Here is a 24,868-nt window from a genome sequence, read left to right as displayed (position 1 = left end):
AATATTAACTAAGGCATCTTCAGAGAAATGCTTTAATCAGAGTCAATCAATTAATTCTCTCCTTCCTGGTGCCCTTGATATTCCATTAACAGCCTATAAAAAGGCAACTAGGCCGGCGCCACGGCTCAATAGGCTAATCCTCTGCCTTGCGGTGCCGGCACACTGGGTTCTAGTCCCGGTCAGGGTGCCGGATTCTGTCCCGGTTGCCCCTCTTCCAGGCCAGCTCTCTGCTGTGGCCAGGGAGTGCAGTGGAGGATGGCCCAAGTGCTTGGGCCCTGCACCCCATGGGAGACCAGGAGAAGCACCTGGCTCCTGGCTTCGGATCAGTGTGGTGCACCGGTCGCGGCGGCCATTTGAGGGTGAACCAACGGCAAAGGAAGACCTTTCTCTTTGTCTCTCTCTCTCTCTCTCACTATCCACTCTGCCTGTCAAAAAAAAAAAAAAAAAAAAAAAAAAAAAGCACTACATTGTCTACATTGTCTCCATTTAAATAAGTACGAGAAGTGTTGAAATTCTGCTTCTAGTTTTCCCACCTATGCAGCCAGTCCTGGACTTTCCCTGCTGTGAATCAGGTGGGAACAATGCAGGACAAGGGAAGGCGGGCTCCCAGCAAGAAGCCATGGTGAATGGTACCTGACAACGTTAAGCATCCATTTGTATCTTACATCAGAGAAGACCAAGAGGAGCAAGTGTTCGGCCACAGTGACACCTACCTTTGCTGCATCGAGGTGCACAGCCATAGCCTCATTCAGCAGGAGAGGTGGCTCACAGCACGGGTCAGACTCAGTCACCATGGTTGGGCCACTTAGGGCACGGCACTAGTAGATGGTGTGATCTGCAGCGTGGGGAGCCCCGATTCCCACACTCAGGCTCAAGGCCTCAGGAGGCTGCAGCAGGTCTGGAGCCAGCACCTGCCTGACAGAGGGCGACCTTGTGGTCCCCTCCAGAGTGCAGCCCCACCCAGCCATCAGGATGAGTGTGACCACCTTGAACTTCCTTCTAATCCCTCTTTAAATCACTCGGCTGTTTTGGATTCCATTGGAGTTCCTGTATCCAAGGAAGGGCAGATCTGTGAGGAGCTGAAATGGGAGGGGAGGTCTTGGCTTGGCCCTTGTGAGGATATTAATTCAAGTACCCCTTCCTGTCCCTCTCAGCTGTACCGAAATGTTATATAAAATCAGCCCAGCAATTAAAAAATAACCACAAAAACTCTACTTCTAAAAACATCGAAACTTTAAAATTATTATTATAATTATTATCCTTTATTGAGCACCTGCCCTGCTAAGTCCTGTTGTAAGTTTGGCTTTATAGAAATCATTTCCTAACATTTTTCACACGGGTAGGTCTACATATTTGTCATAAAATTCCCTGCTGTAACATTTCTTTGATCACCCTCTATTCTGTTAACATGTAATCTAAAGAGAGTTTTTCAACAAGTACCATATTCTTTAGAATTCAAGAATGAGTTAAATGAGTTTTATAGTTTTGTTTTAATTATAAATTTTATGAGTTTTTTAACAGATTTATTTATTTATTTATTTATTGAAAGGCAGAGCTACACGGAATGAGGGAGAGACAAAAAGAGAGAGGGAAAAAGAGAGAAAGGTATCTTCCATCTCCTGGTTCACTCCCCAAATGACTACAACAGCAAGGGCTGGGCCAGTGCAAAGCCAGGAGCCTGGATCTTCCATATAGGTGGCAGGGGTCCAAGTCCTTGGTCCATCTTCCACTGCTTTCCCAGGCACATTAACAGGGAGTTGGATAGGAATGGAGCCACCAGGACTGGAACTGGCAATCATATTGGATGCAGGCATTGCAGGTGGAGGCTTTACCAGAGCACCACAACACCAGCCCCTGTTTTAATGATATTCTTAAAAAATCCATCTTTTAGGTGTTGGTGTAGTGGCATAGTGGGTAAAGCTGCCACCTGAGATGTCGGCATTCTGTGTGGGCACCAGTTCATGTTCCAGCTGCTCCCCTTTCTATCCAGTTCCCTGCTTATGACCTTAGAAAGGAGCAGAAGGTCACCCAAGGGCTTGGGCCCCTGTCATCCATGTGGGAGACTGACATGAAGCTCCTGCTTCCTGGCTTTGGCTTGGCCCAGGCAGGCAATTACGGTCATCTGGGAAGTGACCCAGCAAATGAAAGATCTCAACTCTCTCACTCTCTCTCTCTCCCCCCCTGGCTCTTTCAATTAAATAAATAAGTAAATAAATAAATAGATCTTTTTTAAAAAAATCTATTTTAATCTCTTTTTTGGGGGCCAGGATAATTAAAAACCAACAAACTTTCTTATAATAAAAGACTTCACTTGCTTAAAGTCGGTGCTTTTCAAAGTAGGAAACTTTTTCTCTCTCTGAGGTCCCTAAGAATTTTTCTCTTTAAAAAAGGTCCCATCCACTATTAATGTTTGAGAAGCCTGGGATCAAATTTTTACTTAAAATTTTCTTTAACATTTCCTCAGTTTACTCATAGAATTTATCTTGGTTCTGGAAGATCTTAGCTTCTTCCATGTCCTCCAAAGCAGCCAACCATATTAAGGGTGAACGTCTGCACAGAAGTAACAGGAAATACAGCAGAAAGATAACTAAGGGACAGAAAAGTGTTGCACACTGACTATAAAAAGAGGCTTCAAGTGCTAGAGGAAATGGGATGATCCTTGGTCAGACAAGATCAGAGGCAGGTGACAAGTGAGCTGAGGACATGGTGGCTGGAAGCCATGGAAAGAGCATCCAAGGGAAGCTACAGCCCTAAGCAGGAGTACCCTAGAGGCTGCTCCCAGGCAGGAAGCTGGAATAGAATGGGATGTTCTCCTCCAGCAAAGAGACTGGGAGACTCTCATAGTCCTGTTGACATCAGTCTCCAAAGGAAATCTAAGCCTTCCAAGTCATCCATCATCTTTTGGATTCTTATCACCACAGGCTCTGCACACACCTTAACTTGATCCAATCTTCCTACCCTCACCCGACTTTAAAATCCTTCCAGTTTGCCCTCTGGAATTTATGACAAATCAACAGTAAAATCTTTCATATATCCTACTTTTGGAAAACTCTGACCTCTTAATTGCTTGACTTCTACCTATTCTTAAAATGTGCTTCAGCCTGCACCCAGCATTGTAACAGTGAATTCTGGTCCTGCTGCTCCTCTTCCGATCCAGCTCTCTGCTGATGGCTTGGGAAAAGCAGCGGAAGATGGCCCAAGTACTTGGGCTTTTGCCACCCATGTGAGAAACCCGGATGAAGCTCCTGGCTCCTGGCTCCTGGCTTCAGCCTGGCCCAGCCCCAGCTGTTGTGGCCATCTGGGAAGTGAACCAGGAGATGGAAGATCTCTGTCTGTCTCTCCCTCTCTGTCTCTATAACTCTAACTTTCAGATAAATAAGTAAATCTTTTAAAAACATTTTAAAATTTTGCTTCAGCCATTTAGTACCATAGCCATTTCTAGGTCATTTTCTTTTTTTTTTTTTTAAGATTTATTTATTTTATTTGAAAGGTAGAGTTACAGAGAGGCAGAGGCAGAGAGAGGCAGAGGCAGAACCATCTGCTGGTTCACTCCTCAAATGGCTGCAACAGCTGGAACTGGCCCATCCAAAGCCAGAAGCCAGGAGCTTCTTCCAGGTCTCCCATGAAGGTACAGGGGCCCAAGGACTTGGGCCATCTTCCACTGCTTTCCCAGGCCATAGCAGAGAGCTGGATCACAAGTAGAGCAGCTGGGACTTGAACTGGCACCCATATGGGTTGCTGGCACTTTAGGTGGTGGCTTTACCCACTATGCCACAGTGCTGGCCCCAAGGTCATTTTCATGAGTAATGACTGTTCTACTTGCCCAATCTTGATTTCAGGCATGCTTCTCTAACCACCAATCTCTATCATTCCAACTCATTTCCTCTAGTATCTTTGTTCCAAAAATTCACTGACCCTGCCTTGATCTCCAGTCCAGTGACCCTACCACTTTTGCTCCATCCACCACCATGACTGAACTTACTTTAAATTTACTACCACAATCCCCAATGGGCCCTCAGTGCTACTCAGTAATCCCACTGTATTTTCCTATTGTCTCACTCTGCTACTCTTCAAGAATTTTACTTAACTTGTCCTTTCTCCTCAAATCTTCAGTCCCTTCTCCACACTCCTGGAACTCAGCTGATAACCTTGCATCTTTTGTTCTTTTTTCAACATTATTTGGAATCTCTTTTTTAGATTTATTTTTATTTGAAAGTCAGAGTTATACAGAGAGAGGAAAGGCAGAGAGAGAGAGGTCTTCCATCCACTTGTTTACTCCCAACTGGCCACAATGGCCAGAGCTGCGCTGATCTGAAGCCAGAACCCAGGAGCTTCCTCTGAGTCCTCACATGGGTGCAGGGGCCCAAGGATTTGGGCCATCTTCTACTGCTTTCCCAGGCTATAGCAGAGAGCTGGATAGGAAGTGGAGCAGCCAAATCTCGAACTGGCGCCCATATGGGATGCCGGTGCTTTAGGTCAGGGTGTTAACCTGCTGTGCCACAGCGCCGGCCCCTTTCAACATTATTTTGGTTTGTTTTTTCTTTTTTAAAGATTTATTTATTTGAGAGGCTGAGTTACAGAGACAGGAGAGACAGAGAGAGATCTTCCATCCACTGGTTCACTCCCCAGATGGCTGCAACAGCTGGAGCTGGGCCCATCCAAAGCCAGGAGTCAGGAGCTTCTTCTGGGTCTCCCATGCAGATGCAGGGGCCCAAGGACTTGGGCCATCTTCTACTGCTTTCCCAGGCCATTAGCAGGGAGCTGGATTGGAAGTGGAGCAACTGGGACTCAAACCGGCACCTATATGGGATGCTGGCACTGCAGGCGGTAGCTTTACCTGCTATGCCACAGCGCCGGCCCCAGCTCCCTTCCTCTTAACATGGATGATGGCAAGGAGCTGGATTGAAAGTGGAGCAACCAGGACTCAAACTGGGGCCAAATGGGATGCCAGCACCATAGGCAGAGGCTTAACCTACTACACCACAGTGCCGGCCCCAACCTTGCCTCTTATTTGACTGAGAATATTGAGGCTGTCAAAAGAAAATAATCTTCCTCTTTCTACAACCACATCTGCCAATTTTTCCATATCTGCTTTGCTTTTGCTCTTGTTGCCCTGATGAATTGGCCCTGCTGTCTCCATTTGTGCCCGAGATGCCATTGTCTCAACTACTTAAGGACTTCCATCCTGCAATAATTCCCTCTTTCACCTGCATCCTCAGATTTCTCTCATCTCTGTATTATTCCCAACAACTTCCAAAAATATTATAATATTTCCTATCTTTTAAAATCTTACTTTGCCCCACATACCCATTTAATTTCCATTTCTCTACTTCCCACATAGTAAAACTCCTTGGGGCCAGTGCTGTGGCATAGAAGGGTAAGATTCTACCTGCAGTGCCAGCATCCTATATGGGCATTGGTTCAATCAGGCTCTCCACCTCTAATTCAACTCTCTGCTAATGCACCTAGGAAAGCAGCAGAGGAAGGTCCAAGTACTTGGGCCCCTGCACCCACATGGAAGACCTGGAAGAAGCTCCTGGCTCCTGGCTTTGGCAGTTGCCAATATTTGGGGAGTAAACCAGCAGATGGAAGATTTCTTTCTGTGTGTCTCTCCCTCTCTCTCTGTAACTCTGCCTTTCAAACAAATAAAATAAATCTTAAAAAAAAAAAGTCTACATTTGTTGCCCACCATTTTCTCCTAAGCCAGTTCCAACTGGACCACATCTGTCAAGGTCACCTTGTGGCCAGTCCAGTGGCTATAGTTTTCATCTCATTTAATTGCTCAATAACTTGTGCCTCAGGAAATCACTCCCCCCTCCTAGAGACCCTGCACGTGGCTGAAAGGCTAAGGAGTGCTACGGGTTTCCTTTCTACCTCACTGATTGTTCCTTCTAAGCTACTCCTGCTGGCTCTTCTGCCTGCTCTCAGATCTGCGGATCAGCTTGTCCCAGGGCAGCGACTTTGGTCCTCTTCTCTGCTGAACTTTCTTGGGATGTCACCACCCAGACCCATCTCTTTAAATGTATTATACAGTGATGACACTCAAAATCTTCTCTTTAAAAAAAAAAAAAAAAGACTTATTTATTTGAAAGGCAGAGTTGCAGAGAGAGCGAGAGAGAGAAAGAGATCTTCCACCCACTGGTTCACTCCCCAAATGGCTGCAACTGTTGGAGCTGGGACAATCTGAAACCAGGAGTAAGGAGTTTTTCCCAGGGCACATGCACTTGGGCCATCTTCCACTGCTTTCCCAGGCCATAGCGGAGAGTTGGGTCAGAAGTAGAGCAGCCAGGTCACGAACTAGCACCCATGTGGGATGCTGACACCACAGGTGGCAGCTTTACCCAGTATGCAACAGCGCCAGCCTCTCAAAATCTAATTTCTAGCCTGGACTTCTCCCCCCAGCTCCAAACGTGTGTATCCAGTTCCCTTCTCAACATTTCCACTTGATTCGTTCAATAAGAAAATTAATATAACAAGACAAAAATGGATCCCTACACCTGTATCCTCTATCTGCTCATCGTGGGATGTGACCCTACTCTTCACCCAGAGGCTCAAGTCAAAAACATGAGCTGTGATGGATTTGTCTCCCTCCCTCACACCCCGTAACAGTCCTCACTCAGTCCTGTTTGTCCTATGTTCAAGTGAATCCATTTGACCTGAAGGAACTGGGACCAACTTGTCCAGGCAAACAGCAAGTATGTGGTACCAGTATGGATGAAGCTTCCAGATCAGCCCCAGGCTGAAGCAAATAAGTCTGCTGACAAAAGTTAGATAAAAGGAGAGGTCAGGCACAGACATCACTTACACATCACCACCAACCTTTCAAGTAGATAAACAGCACCTGTGATGCTGGCGTCCCACACAGGCGCAGGTTCTTGTAAATGACGTGTAAAGCCTTATCATATTGCTCTTCTTCTGGCCTTAGGAGACTGCGCTGATGGAGATAAAAATCACGAGCATCCTGATATTATCATTGCTGAAACACACCGGCTAAAACTAGCTTGAAATACTAAAGCCACTGACCCTAGAGAAGGAGAAAGAAACAGGTCCTAAGGGACCTTTGGCTGCTCCCCAAGAAGGGAAAGGAAGGAAGCGCTCATTAACTTAGCCTCCTCCCTTCCCACTTACCTCTTCCCCTGGAGAAAGGACGACAGGCTTCCCTCAGCCCTGGCTCTCCTGCTGTTCACGGTGTGGCCAGAACCACACACGTTTTCTCCGTGGAAACAATGTCGGCTCTGTTTTTGAGTCACACAAACTCATTGTTCAGGCTCTGAGGTTAAAAAAAATCAGAGGAAGAGAAGATGGAGGGACTTTGGATCAACACGGAGAGAGATACTAGGTTTGAATGTTCCACCGCCCAGAAGGGTGACTACGGGGCACAGGAATGTATTAGGCACCTTGTGAAGAACAAGAAGACAGGAGGTTTTAGGTCCAAGCATAAAAAGACAAAGAAATGGAAATGGCAATGACCTGATTTCACCAGTTTATAAATTTGAAATACTGCACTGTACCCGATAAAAAACATACAAGTATTTCATGATAATCAAATAACAAATACCTTCATAGGGTTTGGTTGGGGGGGGGGGGGAGGGTGTATTTTGTTTGTTTGTTTGTTTCCAGAGAGAGGGAGAAACAGAAAAAGATCTTCAATCCACTGGTTCACTCCTCAAATGGCCACAACAGCCAGGGCTGGGCCAGGCCAAATTCAGGAGCCAGTAACTCCATCCAGGTCTCTCATGTGAGTCACAAAGGTCCAAGCATTCAAGTCATCTGCTGCTTTCCCAGGTGCATTAGCAGGAAACTGGATCGGAAGTGGAGCAGCCAGGACTTGAATCGGTGCCCACATGGGATGCCAGCACCTCAGGAAGCTTAACCTGCTATGTCACAAACCAGCCCCTCTAGCCCAGCTTTAGCTGTTACGAATAACACTGCTATTATAAAAAATAAATTCATACACTTAAAGTTTTTTCAGTTCATATGAATTATTTTCCAGTCTTTCAAAACTCCCATTGGATGGTCTTTCAATTTTTCTCTAAGCCTGACATTTTTCAAAATAAATTTTGAAAAGAAAAACTTTCACCGGGTATGCTGAGTTGTAACTTTGCATTTGACCCAGAAGAGTCTCAAATTTCATTCTGTTGGACAGAGATCCCTTTCAACTCCCCCTGCCCCCCTACCCCAGGGACCTTTGTGTATGTATTCTTAAAAAAAAAAAAGAAAAGAAAAAAACTTTTTAATAAAAAAATGACAGAGGCACCCAAACTGGTTTGTTGGACTTTTTCTTAAATAACTCCAGGTTCAACTCAGCTGGAGTTTTGAGTGTCGCCTGAGTACACTTGCACGCTTGCCTGGTCACTTTTCTCTTTCCTATACTTTTCTGCTACCTGGCATTTCAACGTGTGAGACTCTCTTTCAGAGGCGAATAGAACAGCCTTTTCAACGGAACACTGCAGCCCGCTGCTTTGCTGGGGACTGTGCTGCCCGGCGTGTCCTGCCGGGTTTCAGCCTGTACGTGGTGGAAAGCAGCCTCGGCCTGTTGGGGGAAAGCCAGCTAGATGTGGGGAAGAGGTAGATAACTTGCAAAGAGTGGCCTGAAAAGCACATTTTGTTTAAAACTTGTTATCGTGAGGCCAACTCATATACAAACAGGAGCAGAGCATCATGTCCCAAGGAGCTTCGATGACCACAGCCCTGGTGACAGGGGACTTTTCTTATATTCATTGGTTCATTAAGCTCAAACCAACCTCATAATTACATGATTGTGACAAGATTAACTGAACGGACGATCCAAGTATCCCGAAGGTCAACCGCAGGAGGCCGCCTGCCCAATAATACTTTTACTTGTCAGCTATTTTTAGGCTGCCCTGGTGAGAAAGTGCGTGCAGCCATGCAGAGAATTACGCACGCTTTGTTCCAAGACTCACTTAGGACCATGGTGTGGGCTCGGATGTGCACAACTTACCAACCCTCAGCACAATGTCAAGAGTGATCTTCAAAAGAAAAAAAAAAAGGAACCTGTTTATATACCAAATCTTTAAAGTACAGAAAAATGCAAAGAAGGTAACAAACACCCATGTATCAATGCCCAGAATTATCATTGTGAACATTTGGACAAATCCTTTGTGTGTGCTGTAAGAGAGAAAAGTGTTACAGGTAACACAGAGCCCCTTGGCCTTTGCCAAGATCAGCTGTCCTCCCAGTCTCTTCGGAGGCAATCATTTTTATGCATTTATTGAGCATCCTTCCATTGTGTTTCATTACACTCCTACTTTTATATATGAGTGTATGTACTTAGAGTGCAATGCAAGTAGTATGAATGTGTTCACCAAAATATTATAAATGAGGGGTGGGCATTGTGGCACAGCAAGTAAAGCCACTGTATGTATTTATTTTCATTGAAAGGCAGAGTTACAGAGAGAGGAGGAAGAGGGGAGAGAGGCAGAGAGAGAAAGAGAGAGAGAGAGTTAGAGAGAATCTTCATCCACCAGTTCACTCCCCAAATGGCCTCAACAACCAGAGCTGGTCCAGGCCAAAGCCAGAAGCCTGGAGCTGCTTCCGGGTCTCCCACATGGGTGGCAAGGGCCAAAGCACTTGGGCCATCTTCTGCTGCTTTCCCAGGCACATTAGCAGGGAGCTTGATTCGAACCAGTGCCCATATGGGATGCCAGCATCAAAGGGAGATGATTAGCCTGCTACATCACAATTCCAGCCCCAACATTATGGTTTTTAAACCCACCCATGCTGTATACATGTGTAGTCAGCACTCTGTGGGTTCTGCATCTGTGCAGTCAACCAAACACAGATAAGAAATATTTGAAAAGAGCCAGGTTTGTGGCACAGTGGGTTAAGCCACCACTTGCAATGCCAGCATACCAGGTCAGAGTGCTAGTTCAAGTCCCAGCTACTCCACTTTTGATCCAGCTTCTTGCTAATGTGCCTGGGAAGGCAGCAGATGATGGCTCACGTACTTGGGTCCCTGCACCCATGAGGGAGACCCGGATGGATTTCCTCACTCCTAGTTTTGACCTGGCCCAGCCTCCTGACTGTTGCAGCAATTTTGAGAGTAAATCAGCAGAAAGGAGATCTCTATCTCTCTATCTCTATCTCTGTGTGTGCGTCACTCTTTCAAATAAATAAATAAATAAATATTTCCAAAATATTTGAAAAATAATTTGTATCTATACTGGAGTATGTGCAGGCTATCTGTTCTTACAAGTGCTCCCATAGTTGTTGTGGGTAAAGTATTATAAGATATCTAAATATGACTTAAAGCACACAAGGCGATATACACAGGTTATATGCAAATACCATGACGCTTTACATAAAGGACTTGAACATCACAGATTTGGGTATCTGCGAGGGTCCTGGAACCAATCCTCCACAGAAACCAAGAGATGACTGCATTTAGTTCATTTCCCTTCGAAGCTATGTAGTATTCCTAATATTAATGTGCCAATTATTATTCACAAGTTCCCTTTAATATGATCGTTTGAATTGTTTTTACACTTTTTTAAAAGATTTATTCATTTATTTGAAAGGCAGAGAGAGAGAGAGAGATGTGCCATTCACTGGTTCACTATCCAAATGGCCACAGTGACCTGGACTGGGCCAGGCCAAGGCCAGGAGCCTGAACTCCATCCAGGTCTCCCACGTACTTGGGCCATCTGCTGCTGCTTTCCCAGGTGCATTAGCAGGGAGCTGGATCCCAAATGGAGCAGCTGAGACTTGACCCAGCACTCATATGGGATACCAGGATTGTAGGTGGTAGCTTAACCCACTGTGCCACAACACGGACCCAGTAAATGTTTCTGTTTTCTGCTATTACAATGTTTCAATGTACAAAGGGTCCATGTACCTGTCTCTTAGGTCCCATGCACAAAAATTGCTCTAGTCTAAAATACATGGTTGGAGGTATTGTGTTAGAAACAATTCCAGCACTATAGGTATCATCAAGGTACACTCCACAGGGGCTGTGTTAATTTGAGTTTCCTCTGATGGTATGAGCCAGTCTACTTTTCCATGTCCTTAGCACCAGCAGTTGACATTGTCAGACCCTCCAATTTTTTTTTTTTTTTTTTTTTTTTTTTGGACAGGCAGAGGTAGACAGTGAGAGAGAGAGACAGAAAGGTCTTCCTTCCGTTGGTTCACCCCCTAAATGGCCACTATTGCCGGTGCACTGTGCTGATCCAAAGCCAGGAACCAGGTGCTTCCTTCTGGTCTCCCATGCGGGTGCAGGGCCCAAGCACTTGGGCCATCCTCCACTGCACTCCCGGGCCACAGCAGAGAGCTAGACTGGAAGAGGAGCAACAGGGACAGAATCCGGCGCCCCAACCAGGACCAGAACCCGGAGTGCTGGCACCACAGGCGGAGGATCAGCCTAGTGAGCTGCGGCGCCGGCCCAGACCCTCCAACTTTTAAAATTTGAAGAATTGATTTACTATTCCTTGACTCCCAGTAAAGTTGAATGTAGTTTTATTTGCTTGTTAACCAGTTTTGCTCCATGTGATGCTTATTTAATATCTAGCCATAGCAAGTCTTCAAAGAAATGTAAAGGGAAGGGTGGAAAGACATTGGTCAAGAGCTATAAGTTTCAGTTAGGTGGGAGGAATAAGTTTCTGAGATCTATTGCATGATATGATAACTTTAGTTCATCAATATTCTGTTGGTGGTGGTGTTGTTTGTATTTTATTTTATTTTCCTTCCATTATGTGATTTTTTTAACTTTTATTTAGTATATATAAATTTCCAAAGTACAATTTATGGATTACAATTGCTTTTTTCCCCCATAACTTCTCTCCCATCCGCAACCCTCCCATCTCCCGCTCCCTCTCCCATTCCATTCACATCAAGATCCATTTTCAATTATCTTTATATACAGAAGATCAATTTAGTATATATTAAGTAAAAATTTCATCAGTTTGCCCCCCCACAGAACGCAAAGTGCCAAATACTGTTTGAGCACTAGTCACATCATTAATTCACATTGAACTACACATTAAGGACAGAGATCCTACATGGGGAGTAAGTGCACAGTGACTCCTGTTGTTGATTTAACAAATTGACACTCTTGTTTAAGGCGTCAGCAATCTCCTCAGGCTCTAGTCTTGAGTTGCCAAGGCCATGGAAGCCCCCTGAGCTCGCCAACTTTGATCTTATTTTGACAAGGCCATAGTCAAAGTGGAAGTTCTCTCTTCCCTTCAGAGAAAGGTACCTCCTTCTTTGATGGCCCGTTCTTTCCACTGGGATCTCACTCGCAGAGATCTTTCCTTTTTTTTTTTTTTTTTTTTTGCCAGAGTGTCTTGGCTTTCCTTGCCTAAAATACTCTCTCTCATGGGCTCTTCAGCCAGATCCAAATGCCTTAAGGGCTGATTCTGAGGCCAGAGTGCTGTTTAGGACATCCGCCCTTCTATGAGTCTGCTGTGTATCCCGCTTCCCATGTTGAATTGTTCTCTCCCTTTTTTTATTCTATCAGTTAGTATTAGCAGACACTAGTCTTGTTTATGTGATCCCTTTGACTCTTAGACCTATCATTATGGTCTATTGTGACCTGAAATTGATCACTTGGACTAGTGAGGTGGCATTGGTACATGCCACCTGATGGGGTTGAATTGGAATCCCCTGGCACATTTCTTTTTTTTTTTTTTTTTTGACAGGCAGAGTGGACAGTGAGAGAGAGAGAGACAGAGAGAAAGGTCTTCCTTTGCCGTTGGTTCACCCTCCAATGGCCGCCGCGGCCACGCACCACGCTGATCTGATGGCAGGAGCCAGGAGCCAGGTGCTTTTCCTGGTCTCCCATGGGGTGCAGGGCCCAAGCACCTGGGCCATCCTCCACTGCACTTCCCTGGCCACAGCAGAGGGCTGGCCTGGAAGAGGGGCAACCGGGACAGAATCCGGAGCCCCTACCGGGACTAGAACCCGGTGTGCCGGCGCCGCTAGGCGGAGGATTAGCCTAGTGAGCCGCGGCGCCGGCCCCCCTGGCACATTTCTAACTCCACCACTTGTGGCAAGTCAGCTTGAGCATGTCCCAAATTGTACATCCCTTCCCTCTCTTATTCCCACTCTTATATTTAACAGAGATCACTTTTCAGTTAACTTTAAACACCTAAGAATAATTGTGTGTTAATTACATAGCTCAACCAATGGTATTAAGTAGAACAAAAATACTAAAAGGGAGTTAATCGAGCCGGCGCCGTGGCTCAATAGGCTAATCCTCCACCTTGCGGCGCCGGCACACCGGGTTCTAGTCCCGGTCGGGGCGCCGGATTCTGTCCCGGTTGCCCCTCTTCCAGGCCAGCTCTCTGCTGTGGCCAGGGAGTGCAGTGGAGGATGGCCCAGGTGCTTGGGCCCTGCACCCCATGGGAGACCAGGAAAAGCACCTGGCTCCTGGCTCCTGCCATCGGATCAGCGCGCTGCGCCGGCTGCAGCGGCGGCCATTGGAGGGTGAACCAACGGCAACGGAAGACCTGTCTCTCTCTCTCACTGTCCACTCTGCCTATCAAAAAAAAAAAAAAAAAAAAGGGAGTTAATCAATATTCTTATATATTTCAAATGTAAGACAGCAAATTTCAAATCTTCTCACCACAAAAAATGAACACACAGGGAAGGCAGAGCAAGATGTCAGATGAGCGTGAGGCTGTTTGCAAACCAAGGGAAGCCAGCTAAGACCCCACAGTGCCTGGTTGTAGTAAAACAACGAGGGAAGATGCTTTGGACAAAGCAGAGTTGCCCATGTCACCCTTCCCCCAGCTTCAAGAAGAGTATCTTGGGAGAACCACCTCTCACGCGGGAGAGGGCGAGAGAGTTAGGTCCAAGTCCTTAGACTGAAGTCCATCACAATAAAAACAAGTCCCCAACAAGGTCCCACAGTCCTTACCCCCAGAAGCATAGCTGCAGACTGAGATGTGGGACTCTCCCTGGACAGGCAGCTAAGGGACTGATGCCACCACCTCACTTCCAACCTCTGGCACACAGTGGAGGAAGACACTAGCCACTGGGGTGCAGGGCAGAAAGGGAACCTGGGACCTTGCCTTAGAGCTTAGAGAGCTAGGCCCCTCACTGTACAATACAGCACCTGATAAAGTTCAGAAAACTCTACTCCAGGTCAGTGCTCACTTGGAGCCTCCAAGAGATTTCCCCACATCAGAGATCTGCATCCCGATGGGTAAACTTGTTTAAGCATCTATCACTGCCAACATCACATGAGCCTGGCACGCAGCCCTGAAGTTGCACAAAGCACAGTGACTGTGAGACCCGGCTGTGTTCCAGCTTAGTGTGAGCCCCAGGGGACCAGTGGGCTGCTTTTGTCACCCCTCTCTCAAACTTAGGACCACAGCAAGGAACCACAGGACTCTGCGTTGGGACCCAGTGCCAGCCAGGCTAGTGAAACCCAACGTGGGGCAGACTTCAGCAGTCCCCATCCCTAAGCCAGTGCTGGTGGATGGAGCTTCTGGACCTGCCCCACTGCCAAGCACAGTCCAGAGCCCCAATTGATTTAGACTACATTCCAGCCAGCGGTACTTGTGGCTGGCTGCAGCAGCCCCAGACTGAGTCCATCCCAGCAGTAGACAGATCCCAGCAGGGACGGTTTTGGTCCTACCCCTGACGCTGCACTGGCTGGGTAAGCTGTGGACTCCAGATGTGACAGCATTGCCGTGTTGGTGGAACACTATCTAGGCCTGCCCCCACCCTGGTGAAAGGCTTGTAGGGATGGATTGTCCCTTTTTCAGTGCCTCCCTGGTTCACTCAGAGCTGCACGCTAACTGGGATCTGGGACAAATCTGCACTCACTCGGCATCACTGAGACTGATGGTGCACTGGCAGTGAACACGTGACAAACTTCAACTTAGGGCACCACCTAGTGCTGAAGGGGCAGATATGTCCACAATTGCAGAGAAAATAAGTGGACTGCTTAGAATTTCTGGAAGGACAGCAACAAAGGTAGCCAAATGACAAACACTGGAAAAAAATAAATCTATCAACGTGCAGCCATGTCATGTACCAACAAGCAGCAACAACTCTCAGGGAGCCATGCCATCACCTAAAAAAATAAAGCACCAGAAGGCCGGCACCGCAGCTCACTAGGCTAATCCTTCACCTTGCGGCGCTGGCACACCAGGTTCTAGTCCTGGTCGGGGCGCTGGATTCTGTCCCGGTTGCCCCTCTTCCAGGCCAGCTCTCTGCTGTGGCCAGGGACTACAGTGGAGGATGGCTCAAGTCCTTGGGCCCTGCACCCCATGGGAGACCAGGAGAAGTACCTGGCTCCTGCCATCAGATCAGCGTGGTGCGTGGCCGCGGCGGCCATTGGAGGGTGAACCAACGGCAAAGGAAGACCTTTCTCTCTGTCTCTCTCTCTCACTGTCCACTCTGCCTGTCAAAAAATAAAAATAAATAAATAAATATAAATAAATAAAGCACCAGAGACCAACCACCTAGGCTCTGACATTGTCAAATGCTCAGCTGAAGAATTTACAATAGATGTTTTAAGAAAACTCAATGAACTTGAGGAAAACTTCAAAAGAACACAGTGAAACAACGTAATACGATAACAGAGAGACTACAGAAAGCAGAAAGATGGAGGTAACTAAAAAAAATTAAACAAAAATCCTTCATGTAGAGGGAGGCATTTGTCCTAGTAATTAAGACACCCACATGCCATACTGGAGTACTTGGGTTTGATTCGTGGCTCCATTTTTTTTTCCCCCCAAAGAAACCTTTTATTTAAGGAGTACAAATTTCATAAGTACAACTTTAGGAATATAGTGATTCTTCCCACTATACCCGCCCTCCCATCCCACCCTCTCCTCCTCCTCTCATTCCCAGCCCCATTCTCCATTAAAATTCATTTACAATTAACTTTATACACAGAAGACCAACTCTAAACTAAGATTTCAACAATTTGTGCGCACACACACACACACACAAACAAAAAAAACTGAGAACAAGTTTTACAGTTAATTCTCCTAATACAACTCATTGAGGACACAAGTCCTGCATGTGGAGTTAGTGCACAGGGACTCCTGTTGTTGATTGAACAAACGACACTTTTATTTATGTCGTCAGTGATCATCTGAGGCTCTTCACATGAGCTGCCAAGGCTATAGAAGCCTTTTGAATCCATAATCTCCTTTTCAGTATTTAGACGAGGCCATAAGCAAAACAGAAGTTCTCTCCTCCCTTTAGAGAAAAGTACCTCCTTTGATGGTGGCTCCATCTCTTGATTACAGCTTTCAGCTAATGCAGATCCTGGAGCCAGCTGGGATGGTTCGAATGACTGGGTTTCTGCCACCCATTTGGGAGACCTGGATTGAGTCCCTAGCTCCCGGTTTTAGCCTAGCCCAGGAGAGGGAACCAACAGATGGAAGCTCTTTCTGTGTGTCAATTTTAAACTGTATTTCTGGGGCCGGCGCTGTGGTGCTGGCATTCCATATGGGTGCCAGTTCGAGATCCAGCTGCTCCACTTCTAATCCAGCTCTCTGGGAAAGCAGTGGAAGATGGCCCAAGTCCTTGAGCCCCCGCACCCATGTGGGAAGACCCGGAAGAAGCTCCTGGCGCCTGGCTTCTGGCTTCAAATCAGCGCAACTCTGGCCAGTGCGGCCAATTGGAAAGTGACCCAGCGGATGGAAGACCTCTCTCTCTCTCTCTCTCTCTCTCTCTGCCTCTCCTTCTCTCTGTGTAACTCTTTCAAATAAAAAAAAAAAAAAAAGGAAAAATAAATTACAACCCTCTTTCCTTTCCTCCCTCCCTCGCCCTGGCCTCGGGCCAGGAGGGGCTGGTTGTTGCCCTGGGCCTCCAGGGCGCGTGGCCTTCAGGCCACCCACCCTAGGCTTCCTGGCCTAGATGCTCTTCCACGTGGCTGGTTCCTGGTGCTCGGTATGAACCCAGATTTACCCCTCTCTCTTAGATAAAGCTCTCACTCTCCTATGCATCTTTCTCACTAAATAAAAACTTAAAATGTACAAAAAAAGAAAAATATATTAGAAAGCTACAGGGATTAAGAAATGTCTATTGTAGCATATGGTATTGAACTTAAAAGAGCCACCGAGACCAGAGTAATAGAATGGAGACCCTGGAAGTACACATCTACAGTCAGTCAGCTTTGATAAGATGGAAAAAGGACAATTTGTTTTCAGTAAGTGAAGGGAAAACTGGACATCTACATGCAGAAGAATGAACCTACACCTTCCCGTGCCCCATTCGCAGCATATACAAAAATCAGTTCCAATGGCTTTAAGATATAAATGTAAGAAAGACCTGAAATTTTGAAACTAGTGGAAGAAAACATAGAGGAAATATTTTGGGTCATCAGAATGGGAAAGGATTTGGGGGGGTCATACCCTCAAAGCACAAGAAACAAAAGTGGATATAGATAAATGTGACTTTAGCAAACCAAACGCCTCTGCCTGGCAAAGGAAACAATCCAAGAAGGAAGAGACAATCGACAGAAAGGAAGAAAATGTTGGCAAGTTATACAACTGACAAAGGACTAATATCCAGAATAGAACCTCAATTTAAAAACAAACAAGCAAACAAACTATGGGGCCAGCACTGCGGCATAGCAGGTAAAGCACCACCTGCAGTACTGACTTCCAATCCAGCTCCCTGCTGTGGCCTGGGAAAGCAGTGGAGGATGGCCCAAGTCCTTGGACCCCTGCACCCACGTGGGAGACCCGGAAGAAGCTCCTGGTTCCTGGCTTCAGATAGGCGCAGCTCCAGCCACTGCAGCCATCTGGCGAGTGAACCAGTGGATGGAAGATCTCTCTATTCTCTTCCCTTCCCTCTCTCTCTCTACCTCTCTCTCTCTCTCTCTCTCCCTCTCTCTCTCTCCCCCTCTCTTTCTCTCTCTTTCTCTGCCTCTCCTTCTCTCTGTGTAATTCTGAATTTCAAATAAATAAATAAATAAATCTTTTTTTCTTCATAAAAAATTTTATTTAACATTGAGTTTTTGTTTTTTTTTTAACTTTTATTTAATGAATATAAATTTCCAAAGTATGGCTTATGGATTACAATGGCTTCCCCCCCATAACGTCCCTCCCACCCGCAACCCTCCCCTTTCCCACTCCCTCTCCCCTTCCATTCACATCAAGATTTATTTTCGATTCTCTTTATATACAGAAGATCAGTTTAGCATACATTAAGTAAAGATTTCAACAGTTTGCTCCCACACAGAAACATAAAGTGAAAAATAATACATGATTTTTTAAATGATGATGAAATCAGATCAGACCAATTGTCATGTTTAATCCCAACGAGAGTCAAGTTGGGAATTGATAATTTCTTTTTTTTTTTTTTACAGAAGATCAGTTTAGTATACATTAAGTAAAGATTTCAACAGTTTGCACCCCCCATAGAAACACAAAGTGAAATATACTGTTTGAGTACTCGTTATAGCATTAAGACTCAATGTACAGCACATTAAGGACAGAGATCCTACATGAGGAGTAAGTGCACAGTGACTCCCGTTGTTGACTTTACAAATTGACACTCCTGTTTATGGCATCAGTAATCTCCCTCTGCACCAGTCATGAGTTTCCAAGGCTATGGAAGCCCCTTGAGTTCTCCATCTCTTATCTTGTTTAGACAAGGTCATAGTCAAAGTGGAAGTTCTCTCCTCCCTTCAGAGAAAGGTACCTCCTTCTTTGAAGACCTGTTCTTTCCACTGGGATCTCACTCACAGAGATCTTTCATTTAGGTTTTGTTTTTTTTTTTGTTTGTTTGTTTGTTTGTTTTTTATAAATCTTTTTTTTAAAAGACACCATTTAGAACACCTGCACACCTGCATCCCATATCAGAGTGCCTGGGTTGGAGCCCTGGCTCCGCATCTGGTTCCAGCTTTCTGCAGCTGCACACCCTGGGAGGCAGCAGGTGATGGCTCCAGCAGTTGGGTTCCTGCCACTCACGTGGGAGACCCACACTGAGTTCCAGCCCCTGGCTTTGGAATGTCACAGCCTCAGCTGCTGCAGGCATTTGGAGATTGAACTAGCAGATGGAAGATTTCTCTCTATTTTTCTGTCTCTGTATCTTTGACTTTAGAATAAGTAAATAAATAAATATGTTTTTTAAAATGAGTTGTGTTGGTCACTGGTACTTAAGGACTTTTCAGAGGATTTTCCTACCAATCTCAATAGCATCTATCAATTTATAATAACTTAAATGCTTTCAAACTTACAAAAGGATAGTATGCTCGTTGTTTTACTTAATCATCCCTATCTCCTTCTGAATTATTACTGAAAAAGTCAGATGTGAACAGGAAGGGTGTTTGGTGCAGGAGGTAAGACTCTACTTGGGACACCAAATTCCATATTGAAGTGCTTAGGTTTTAAGCACCTCTAGTTCTGGATTGCTTCTAACACACACCCTGGGAGGCAGCAGGTAATGGCTCAAGAACATGAGTTCCTGCCACCCACGTGGGAGACCTGGATTGAGTTCCAGGCTCCTGCTTTCTAGCTGGCCCAACCCCAGATGTTGCAGGCATTTGGGGACTGAGCCAACAGATCTAAGATTCCGTGTCTTTCTCCTCTCTCTTTTTCTCTTTCTGTCTCTTTGCCTTTCAAATAAAATTTTTTTAAAATAAGATTATTAAAGAAAAATTTAGGTGCAAAGACAGGTGTTTATTTAATGTTGAAATTCAAAGCCAAGTGCTCTTTCTCCAAATTCCTACCTATTTTCTTTCCTCCCTTAGCGATTATAGTTCTATTTGAATTAGTTTCATTTTCAAGATATTTTCAACATCTTTTAAAAATCTCTAGGGGCCAGCACTGTGGCATAGCAGGTAAAGCTGCCCACCTGCAGTGCAGGCATCTCATATGGGCACTGATTCAACTCCTGGCTGCTCCACTTCCAATCCAGCTCTCTGCTATGGCCTGAGAAAGCAGTACAAGATGGGCCAAGTCCTTGGGCCCCTGCATCCATGTGGGAGATCTGGAGGAAGCTCCTGGCTCCTGGGTTTGGATTGGCACAGCTCTGGCCATTGTGGCCATCTGGAGAGTGAACCAGCAGATGGAAGACCTCTCTCTGCCTCTGCCTCTCTGTAACTCTTTCAAATAAATAAAGTAAATCTTTAAAAAAGAATCTATAAACATATGAGTATTAAGTTAACTGAAAATAGTTCTTTGTAAAAAATAAGAATGGGAATAGGAGGGGGCGGAGGAAGAAGGGTGGGAGTGCAGGCTGGAGGGAAGGCAGGATTGGAAGAATCACTGTGTCACTGAATTTGTACAAGTGAAATGCATGAAGTTTGTATTCTTTAAGTAAAATTTTTAAAATAAAAAATAAAAAAAGAAACTTTAAGCGTATGGCTGGAACACAATTTTTTTTTCAATTGAAGGTTTAATTAATTACATTCTAGACCTGGTCCCAGGGTAAGAATTTAAAACACACGCAATGCTAAGGAGCACCCAGCTGTGTAGAGTCCACATGAAAACAAGGCACTGTACCACACTCAGATGGTGGGGACATCAGACAGGAGGACAAACCCACCCAAGAGACAGGAAGGTTTATGAGACAAGAAGGTTGTGGGTGGGGCTCGGACCAGGCTTCTCCCCCTTCTTCCTGCCTGCTCTGTTGAGGTTCTCAGCACATGGGCTCAGACGCCCTCCAAGGCTTCCAAAACTGCTGACAGTTTGTGCATTTTTGGAAAAATTAGCAAGCCCAGGATCTGCTAACACAGCACTTGTGAAGTTTCTACTTTTCCTTCCTTCTCTCTCTCTCCTTTTTTCTTTCTTTCCTTCCTTCCTTCCTCCCTTCCTCCCTCCCTCCCTTTCTTCCTTCTTTCTACCAGTCTGGGCCTCTCCCTCTTAATAATTTAAAATTCAGGTGATAGAAGTCAGCACTGTGACGCCACAGGTTGAGCCACTACCTTGGACACCAGCATCTCATATCAGAGTGCCAGCTAAGTCCAGGTTATTCCACTTCCAATCCAGCTTCCTGCTAGTACACCTGGGAAGGCAGCAGACAATGGCCCTTGTTGTTGAGCTCCTGCCACCCACATGGGAGACCTGGATGGAGTTCCTGGCTCCTGACTTAGCCCGGCCCTAACTGCTGTTAGCACTTGGGAAGTGAAGCAGCACCGATAAAAGATAACATCCTCTCTCTCCGTAGTTATGCCTTTCAAGTATATGAAAATAAATATTTTAACAAACAAATACTTTTTTAAAACTTATTGCTTGAGGCCTGGCACTGTGGTGTAGTAGGCTAATCTTCCTCCTGCAGCACCAGCATCCCATATGGGCACCAGTTTAAGTCCCAGCTGCTCCACTTCCAGCCCAGATCCCTGCTAATGGCCTGGGAAAGCAGTGGAGGATGGCCCAAGTGCATATACGTCTGCACCCACGTGGGAGACCTGAAAGAAGTTCCTGGCTCCTGGTTTCCATTTGGGGAGTGAACCAGCAGATGGAAGACCTCTCTGTCTGTAACTCTGCCTCTCAAATAAATAAATATTTTTAAATATATATACACACTTTTACTTATCTAAGAGATTTTGATAAGATTTCTATTACTCAGCTAGAACTGCTGACCAATTGCTTTTGCTTGCATCAAGTGGATCATTCTCACCTCTCAGTATGAAACGATATCACAGTTCTTTTGTGTTTTTTTTTTTTTTTTTTTTTTTTTGACAGGCAGAGTGGACAGTGAGAGAGAGAGACAGAGAGAAAGGTCTTCCTTTGCCGTTGGTTCATCCTCCAATGGCCGCCGCGGCCGGCGCACTGCGGCCAGCGCACCGCGCTGATCCGATGGCAGGAGCCAGGAGCCAGGTGCTTTTCCTGGTCTCCCATGGGGTGCAGGGCCCAAGCACCTGGGCCATCCTCCACTGCACTCCCTGGCCACAGCAGAGAGCTGGCCTGGAAGAGGGGCAACCGCGACAGAATCCAGCGCCCCAACCGGGACTAGAACCCGGTGCGCCAGCGCCGCTAGGCGGAGGATTAGCCTAGTGAGCCGCGGCGCCGGCCCACAGTTCTTTTGATTTCGAGTGATGAAAATTCAATTTGAATTAGCTTAAGCAAGAGGGAATGTATTGGCTCCAATCACTGCGAATGTGAAGGGTTGCCCTCACTTCAGAGGAGCTAACTGTTGCCAGAAGTTTGCTTCCCTCTGTATGTTGACAGCATGTGCCAGATAGCTTCTTCCATGGGTGCCCACGTTAGGATCAAGGGCAGCTTCAGGCGTATGTGGTCCTTTCAGCTTAAGGAACAAAAACAAGAGAAAACAAAGCAAACCTCCTCTTCTTCCTAATATCTGTAAGCCCTAGAGAAACAAGACTTAGGGCACGGTGGTTAGGAGCTCACTTGGGATGGCCACGTCCTAGATCAAAGTGCAGTTAAGTCCTGGCTTCTTTGCTTCAAAACCAGCTTCCTGCTAATGCATTCTGGGAAGCAGCAGGCGATGGCTCAAGTATTCAGGTCCCTGTCAGCCATGTTGGAGAACTAGACTGAGTTACTGGCTCCTGGTTTCAGCATGTTCTAGCCCTGACTGTTGAGAGCTCTCAGGTAGTGAACCAGTAGATGAGAGATCTGTGTATGTGTGTGTGTGTGTGTGTGTGTGTCTTTCAATTAAATAAAATAAATTTAAAACCTGTTATAATAAAAGGAAGAGCCTTACTAGTGTGGCACTGAGGTCCTATCAATAAGACCACATGGCTGGAGGAGGAGTGATTTTCCAAAAGCAAATCAGGATTTTTTTGTCTGACAAAAGCATGGTAGAGTGAGCAGGTAGAAACAATAGCTGCCCACAGACAGCTTGAGTTGAGTTGCCTGAAAACAAAGACTTCAGCTTGGTCTTCAAGAAGGCTATTAAAATACACATCGATTTCATGAAACCACATGAAAAATGTTTCAGAAAGGAATAGGAGTGGGCCATTCTTGACCCAGGCTTCTGCTCCTTGCTAGCTAACTCCACATGTGGTGAACATCTGCCAGAAAGTCAGCTGAGCTGTCCTCTTCCTTCTGCGTTTTGCATCCTAAGCAGTAGAGTATGTGCATAGTTACATGGAGAAAGAGAAAATGACCTTTCCATATTGAAAACGCAAATCAGACCACTAGTAAATAACAGTCCTGCACAGTCACATGAGAAAGTAACAAAGGATACATCTTCTCTACATTAAGAAAGCAAATCAGGCAATTAATATATAATAGCCCGAGTTCTTCATAAAATTTTGCCAGTTTCAAAATAAGAACAATTTCTGCAATCAATTTCCCTGATACTTAAAAGAAGAGGACAACATTAGAATTATTTGCATTAGCAAATTACTATTGTTGGCTGAGACTGTTTTTTCTAACTGAAACAATCGTATTTTTAAAGAAAAACATGCTGTTTTGAAAATGAAAAAAAAATTCAGAAAGGAAAACTATCTATTTTGTCGAGTCCATTGCTGAAAAAGACTTGTAAACTCCTGGTTCACTCGCCAGCGTTAGGCATTGTGTGAGTAGAATACCGATGCTTCTCAGATTAGAAGGTTCCTGCTGAGACTCACTCACTCTGCAGGTGAGATCTCGGCTTTCATTTTGGCCTTGTTCCAAACTCAGGAGCGAGGGAGGGCAAGCTTGCGCTCAGGCTCAGGGAGGGCAAAAAGGAAAATACTTACATAAGCTCCATAAAACACCTTTTCTAAAACCCAAAAGAAATCCACATGGAAAGAATATAGAAGTTCATATGTATTTATGTTTATAAATAAGTATATATAGTAAGATACCCCAGAAACTAGCACATAGGATTACACTCCGAATAGGGCATAGTCAGAGAATGTGAGAAAGAAGTTAGAAAAAAGAAAAAAAAAGTCGCCCATTCCAATGGAAACACAAAAACAAATTAGAGGAGCCATCTGAAGATAGCTTTCCAAGAGTGACACACCCAAAATTTGAAACCTTAATCACTGACAACACTAGGATGTCTTCGTAAATCACCAGGATATTGCATAAGCATCTCATCTGGAAGGCATCAAGTCCAAACATTAGCCAATTAATTAATATGTCATCGATTTGCAATCCTAGAGATGAAATAGTACAATGATGGGGGCTTTTGTCTCTATAGTGAGTTGAACACATGCCAGTGCATCTCTAAAACCCTGTTGAACGAAAATGGACTTTGTAGATATGATTGAGGACAGTAGCTAAGAATAATCACCTTATGGAATTTAACTTTTTCTGTAATACCTTCAAAATATTGACTAAGTTCTATCCTGAGAACTTCAGTATCTTACATATATCACTCCTATTTAACTAAGCAGAATGTAAATGTAGCAACATTGTCCTTTAGCAACGACATCCAAATAAAGATGTGAGGCAGACTAGGCAATTTATTTAGTCAATATAATTAAGACATATTATTCTGCTGTAGATTACTTATCAATTTATTTTTTAATGATTTATTTATTTATTTGAAAGGCAGAGTTACAAAGAGAAGGAAGAGACATGGAGAAAGATCTTCCATTGTGGGTTCACTCCCCAAATAGCCATAATAGCAATGGCAGGGGCCAGGCCAAAGTCAGGAACCAGGAGCTTCTTCCAGGTCTCCTACATGGGTGCAGGGGCCCAAGCACTTGGGCCATCTCCCATTGCTTTCCCAGGCAATTAACAGGAAGCTAGACTGGAAGTGAAGCAGCTGGGACTCAAACAAGTGCCCATTGGGATGTATCACAGGCAGAGGTTTAACATGCACCACAGTGCCAGACCCCTAAATTATTTAATGGCACGTCTGTGCTTGCATGATCAAATTCTTTCCTAAACATCCTAATTTTACAATAAACTCATTCTTTCACTTTTGCTCTTGGGTTTGGATTGCGGTCTGTTGCAGTCTTATCTTTTCACTTCCACTTTTCTGAACGGTTGCCTCATAGTCCAGACTTTGCCTAGCATGGAGCCACTTGAACACCAGGTGT

At 45.3% G+C, this 24,868-nt stretch overlaps 1 long non-coding RNA gene across 2 annotated transcripts in view; it reads right to left on the bottom strand.

The window, feature by feature from the left end:
• Nucleotides 1-6,233: 6,233 nt before the first annotated feature.
• LOC138850605 (uncharacterized) overlaps nt 6,234-24,868 on the bottom strand; it is a 120,245-nt gene continuing 101,610 nt past the window's right edge. The window contains exons 6-7 of one of the 2 annotated variants that reach the window (XR_011390573.1): nt 7,129-7,270; nt 6,234-6,934 (exon numbers count right to left, since the gene is read on the bottom strand). This is a non-coding gene — a long non-coding RNA (uncharacterized lncRNA). The remainder of the gene's footprint in view (nt 6,935-7,128; nt 7,271-24,868) is intronic. The other variant, XR_011390574.1, reaches the window with a different exon arrangement.

Source organism: Oryctolagus cuniculus, chromosome 7 (genome assembly GCF_964237555.1).
Source record: "Oryctolagus cuniculus chromosome 7, mOryCun1.1, whole genome shotgun sequence".
In the NCBI taxonomy this organism is placed as follows: domain Eukaryota; kingdom Metazoa; phylum Chordata; class Mammalia; order Lagomorpha; family Leporidae; genus Oryctolagus; species Oryctolagus cuniculus.
Note: the sequence above shows the minus strand (reverse complement) of the source record. Positions and strands in the feature narration are given on the sequence as shown.